This window comes from Terrapene carolina, unplaced genomic scaffold (genome assembly GCF_002925995.2).
Source record: "Terrapene carolina triunguis isolate 2854851 unplaced genomic scaffold, T_m_triunguis-2.0 Scaffold132, whole genome shotgun sequence".
In the NCBI taxonomy this organism is placed as follows: Eukaryota; Metazoa; Chordata; order Testudines; family Emydidae; genus Terrapene; species Terrapene triunguis.
This window is the reverse complement of record NW_020664483.1, coordinates 5,825,092-5,831,157: the sequence shown is the minus strand read 5'-3', so window position 1 is coordinate 5,831,157 and position 6,066 is coordinate 5,825,092. Positions and strand designations below refer to the sequence as shown.

The 6,066-nt window shown below is 45.8% G+C and overlaps 1 protein-coding gene across 2 annotated transcripts in view; it reads right to left on the bottom strand.

The window, feature by feature from the left end:
* Window positions 1–5,229, bottom strand: part of LOC112104279 (GDNF-inducible zinc finger protein 1-like) — a 32,102-nt gene extending 26,873 nt beyond the window's left edge. For both annotated transcript variants that reach the window (XR_002907898.2, XM_024196498.2), the window contains exon 1: window positions 5,148–5,229. The gene's annotated coding sequence lies outside the window, so the exon portion shown is untranslated. The remainder of the gene's footprint in view (window positions 1–5,147) is intronic.
* Window positions 5,230–6,066: the final 837 nt, after the last annotated feature.

Sequence of the window (6,066 nt, the reverse complement as noted above, 5' to 3'; positions counted from 1 at the left end):
CGCGGCGGCCGGAAGCGCTGGGCGCTCACGAGCGCTCCCCCCACCCGGCCAGTTCCGGCAACTGCCGCGGCGCAGCCGCCGCCATCGGCGTCACGAGACCAAGCGGCGCCGCCCTCCGCGCTCGAGCCACAGGACGGCGGCGGCGCAGAGACATGACGCAAACGGACAGAGGGCCGGGCGGAAGTGGCGTCAGACCGACCCCTCAAGACTGCGCCTCCTCGCGTCGCGGGGTTGCCTGGCAACGTTTCCCCCTGCAGGGATGGGCCCCCCCCCACGGCCGTGTCCCATCCCTACGAGGCCTGTGCCCCCCATCCCCGTCAGTCTGTGCTCACCCTGCCCCCCCCAGGCCTTCAAACGGTCTTCGCCCCCTTTCCAGCTGGCCCTGGAACGTAATTCACTGTAACATGGGGGGCAGGAACCACCCCAGGAACAAGGGGAACTACACCAATACAGGGAAGCGAATTCAAGGGAAATTAAAAGACAGTCACAAGAGTGAAATGCCTGCACCACCCTAGAGGCGCAACCAATATGTATTAGCCCCCCCTCCCCCCCCCAAAAAACCCCAAAACAAAACAGAAAAAGGATTAAAAAAAAGCCACTGTGGCTAAACAACAGAGTAAAAGAAGGGGCTAGAGGCAAAAAGGAATTTTTTAAAACCTCGAAGTCTAATCCTACTTAGGAAAACAGAAAGGAGCATAAACTCTGGCAAGTCATATGTGAATAGGGTGACCAGATAGAAAGTGTGAAAAATTGGGACGGGGTGGGGGGTAATAGGCACCTATATAAGAAAAATCCCCAAATATCAGGACTGTCCCTATAAAATCGGAACATCTGGTCACCCTATATGTAAAAGTATAATTAGGCAGGACAAAAACAAATGTGAAGAGCAACTAGCAATAGATACAAAAACCGACAGCAATTAAAAAAAATAGTACATCAGAAACAAGCAGCCTGCCAAAAAATCAGTAGAGTCACTGGGCAATCGAGGTGCTAACGGAGCACTCAAGGAAGACAAGGTTGTTGCAGAGAAACTAAATGAATTCTTTGCATCAGTCTTCACTGCAGAGGATGTGACCGAGATTCCCACACCTTTTTAGGTGACAAATCTGAGGAACTTTCCCAGATTGAGTTGTAAATAGAGGAGGTTTTGGAACAAACTGAAAATTCAATATATTGGTAAATGTAAAGTAATGCACGTTGGAAAACTTAAACCCAACTGTACATACAAAATGATGGGGTCTAAAATTAGCTGTTACCACTCAAGAAAGCGATCTTGGAATCATCGTGGATAGTTCTCTGAAAACATCTACTCAAAGTGCAGTGACAGTCAAAAAAGCTAGCAATCTTAGGAACCCATAGGAAACAGATAGATAAGACAGTAAATACCATAATGCCACTATATAAATCCGTGGTACACCCACACACTGAATACTGCGTGCAATTCTAGTCACCTATCTCAAAAAAGATATATCAGAATTGGAAAAAGTCCAGAGAAGGGCAACAAAAATGAATAGGGGGATGGAACAGCTTCCATATGAGGAAGAGATTAAAAACACTGGCATTGTTCATCTTGGAAAAGAGACAACTAAGGGGGAATATGATAGAGGTCTATAAAATCATGAATGGTGTGGAGAAAGTAAGTGTTACTTACCCTTTCACATAACACAAAAACCATGGGTCACCCATAGAAATCAATGGGCAGCAGGTTTAAAACAACAAAAGAAAGTATTTCTTCATACAACATACAGTCAACCTGCAGAAGTCATTGCCAGGGGATGTTGTGAAGGCTAAAAGTTTAACGGGGTTCAAACAAGAATTAGATATGTTTATGGAGCATGTTAGCTGTTAGCCAAGATGGTCAAGGATGCAACCCTATGATCTGGGTATTCCTAAGTCTCTGATTGCAAGAAACTGGGACTGGATGACGGGATGGATCACTCGCTAATTGCCCTGTTCTGTTCATTTCCTCTGAAGCATCTGTCACTGGCAGCTACTGGAAGACAGGATACTGGGCTAGATGGACCATTGGTTTGAGCCCATATGGCCATTCCTATACACACAACCCACCCCCTGATGTGCATCCCATACCTCTCTCCCCATGAGGCCTGCATCCCCATGGTTCCCAGCCTATGTGCTCCATCCCTAGGGTTACCACCTGGCCAGCGTTTGACTGGCCTGGCCGTTTTTTTTTATGGTTTTCCAGTTGTTAGAAAAATAATTTAATCTGCCTTTTTTTTAACGTGGGCCTAAAGGTTTGCATTATTACCACAATAAACTGGAATATCTAATGTTAAAAGATTCTCTGTCCAGCTAAAGATGCAGTGCTCTCACTTCCACAGTTTAAGCAATAACAGATGAAAACTATTGAAAATACAGCAGCTGTCTGCCGACCAACACTCAAGCTCACCACACGTGTGTATGTGAGAGAGGGTTTGATTCATGCGAGAGTGAGGAGACGTGTTATGTTATCAATCTATATGTGTTCTCTCGCTACATACTATGAGTGGCTGTTGAAGGGGAGGGGGCTGCAGAGTTGCCTTATGGTTGGGGTTGTGGCGGGCTTTGTGTTATGGGGGAGAGAGGGTGCCGGGTTTTTTGCGTTTCAAAGGTGGTAATCCTACCCATACCCCACCCTCCCCCATGAGCCTGCCCCACATGCTCAGACACCAGGAGCCAGGCCTCCAAAATCCCAAGATTGGCTTAAAACTCAGGAACTGTTAGGAAAACAAGCATGTTGGCTCTGGGCTGTGAGCCCATTCGGTGCACTCAGGCCACGGCTCAGACACATTGGCTAGAGCCTTTTCTGCCTGCTCTTAAATGAAAGTCAAGATTTTCAGGCATCCTACGAACTTGGGAGTGGTGGCTTGAAGGACATCATCGAACTTCACAGGAATGCTTCACAAACATAAATTAACCACAGTGAGATAAGGTTCCCCAACCTCGGTGAGATAAAGGTGGGATTATCCTCTTCCCTTTACAAACGGGGAACTGAGACACAGAGATATTAGTGTCAAAAGTATATGCTAATTTGATTAAAAAGTCCATGGCCTGATTTTTCAGAGAATTTAGCACTTTGTTCCAAGCACAACTCCCGTGGACTTCTGTTGCAACTGTGAGGCCCCAGCACTTCTGAAAATCAGACCCCAGGTTCTCATGCTGAGCACCCAGAAAATGAGGAACCACCCCAGGAAAGTTTGGTTTAAATGACTTGCTTAGCATCACATAGGAACTCTAGCAGATGCAAGGATAGAATCAGGAGTGACACTCAACTGCCTAAATCACAAGACCATCCTTTCTCTTCCTGAAGTCCCCTGCCTGGTCCACAATGCACCTTTCAACGACTGCAACAAATAAGGCAGGAGTCCTAATAGACATCTTCATTCTCCACACAACCCTGATTTGTTTCCTGAACGCTGACCATATTGTGCGCTAACTGAGACAGGGGTCCTGTGGATGTGATCATGGAAAGACTATTATAATGAATGCACACAAGAGAGACGAATTACGGTTGTACAGGCCACCTTGGTTCTGGCATTTCCTAACTTTGGAGTGGTTGACTTTGCAGCTCTGTGTATATATAATTTCCTATGTTTTTAAAAGAGCAAACTGAAAAAAACCCCAGACGTTCCAGCATTTGGAACCATATTGACTCCATGTGGTCATCAGCAGGGTTAGAACCTTTAGATCCACACACAGACCTCTGCTGGAGCTAACAGAGTACCTGGTATCAGTAGTAGTCATCATCCATCCTCTATGTAGGCCAGCCACTAGGACATGAGGCACATATTTTACCCCTGGGTTTCCAGCTATTTGCTGACAGCTGAGGAATGTTACGACTCAATAAGCCTGAGTTCTACACTATGTCCTGAGAGAAATGTACTCAAGTGGTTACAGGACAACCCCCTAGCTCCCGCTCAACTCCTCATCCCAGTTCCAGTGTCCACCCTCTTTCTGGCTCCGTATCCCAGCCCCAGCGCCTCACCTCTGTTGATCTGAGCCAGGCTTCCTCCTCCTCCTCCTCCTCACTGAGTGGGTGTAAGCGGGGGAGCATTTAGAGCACAGGAGAGACAGTCCCCCTGCTCTCAGTTCCTGCATGCCGGGCCAGAGCTGCCCCTGGCTGCTGCAAGGAGCAATGGAAGGAAAAGTCCTGCTTAGCCCCGGCATCCCTAAGCTAGAGCATGCTCAGTGCAGACTGCAATTTTGGAGAATTTAGCTACTGAACTCTAACGAATCTCTATTGAACGCGTGAAAACTGAGATTTGCAGCAACTCATAACTTGGCCGAATTTGGGCGGATTTTTAATCGCATGGCAAAAAGTGAAAGCCTGACATCACAGTGATTCCCCCTGCCAATTGTCAAGTCCCTGCTCCAAAGCATAAAGATGCTAGAGCTTCTCAACACAATGGTTACAAGATCTTTTTTTAACATGGGCAAAAGAAACATATTTTTCCCTAGCCTCATTCTGAGAAATGGCTGAACCGTTTTTGCTGAAGTTTGCCAAAAAATCATGTGTGAGGCAGACACTCCTCAAGGAAAATTTCAGCTCAAATGATTATACATAACTGAAAACAGCATCTTAACTGTAGGGACTGCTACCTGTATCACCTATAATTTAGAGAGCTAAATAAAATTGGCCTCATTTTTTCCAGAGCTAATAAGTGCTTAAAGTGCTTGCAGTGGAGATTATGGGTACTCAGTACACCTGATTATCAGGCTACTTTTATTTAGGAGCCTTACTTCACAAAACATTAGCTGTTTTGTCCAGGCAACCATCAGTCGCGACCAGGACTTTGCATAGCATTTCTCTCAAATTTAAGAACACAGCTGCCAACTCACCCACAAATTAAGTTATTCACCCCCCAGCTAGCAGAAAATGTTTAATCATCAGAGAACATTGAGATCAGAACTTATTGCTATGCTGCCATTCAGACAATGCAGCACTCTCTGCAAGAGTATGAGGCAGAGACTCCCATCTGCGGAAGAGGTGGGTGCTCCCTGCATTCACACAATGGGTACTTGCTCATGTTAAGGGAAGAGGGAGGGGGTGGAGGAGGGAGAGAGAGACGAGAACTCTCAGAGCTGCAGACACAAAACAAAAAGATCACAGGAGCAGGCTGATGCCTCTCCCAGCAAGTCCCATCACTTACCAGGTAGATGGCTCCACTGAACAGCAGGAGTTGAGAGGGTCAGATCAGTCCATCCTATTAATTCAGTGGGCTCTTGGGGAAGATCATGATATCCTAGGGCACAGAGAGAGCTGTAGCATTACAATTTCTGCAGCTCATCTTAGACCAAGAAAAAGGGGGTACGTCTCTCCTCAGGAGACAATGTATGTGTGAGTGGGGGGACAGAAGGCAGAGAAGCAGGGATAGGGTTGTTCTGCAGCACAGGAGCAGTTTGACCAATCAAGTTGCTCCTATCCCAAAAACCAAGAAAATTCAATCATCCCCCTCCTCCACAACTACACACACATTTTCTAAAAAATCGTATTAATGCAACATGAGATTTTAGAACATATGACCAATTTAATCCCTGGTGCAATTCCATTGGTTTTGGAATTACATCAACAATGAATCTGGCCCATAATCAGGCAATTCAAAAGTATTGTTTCCAGCACAACCTTCAATCCCCCACACTTAGGGTGACCAGACAGCAAATGTGAAAAATCAGGACAGGAGGTGGGGGGTAATAGGAGCCTATATAAGAAAAAGACCCCAAAATCAGGACCGTCCCTATAAAATCAGGACATCTGGTCACCCTACCCACACTGAACACACTGTGTAGTAAGACATGCATTTAACACCACTCTCAGTAATACAAAATACTAAATATGTGCAACGGTGCTCGGTGTTACAATTGGTCTCGGTATCAAAGCTCTGAATGTCCCGACTTTGGTGCATTTAAGATCTCAATAATAATATTATATGCAGTTTTTTTGAATAATAAAAGGATTGTAATCTTCAGAGGTGTTTAGAATCTACAACTCTTATGAAAGCCACTGGGGATTTGAATGCTCAAACTCTCAGTAGGCCAATAAAACGACATCCTATGCAAAAGACTATTTAT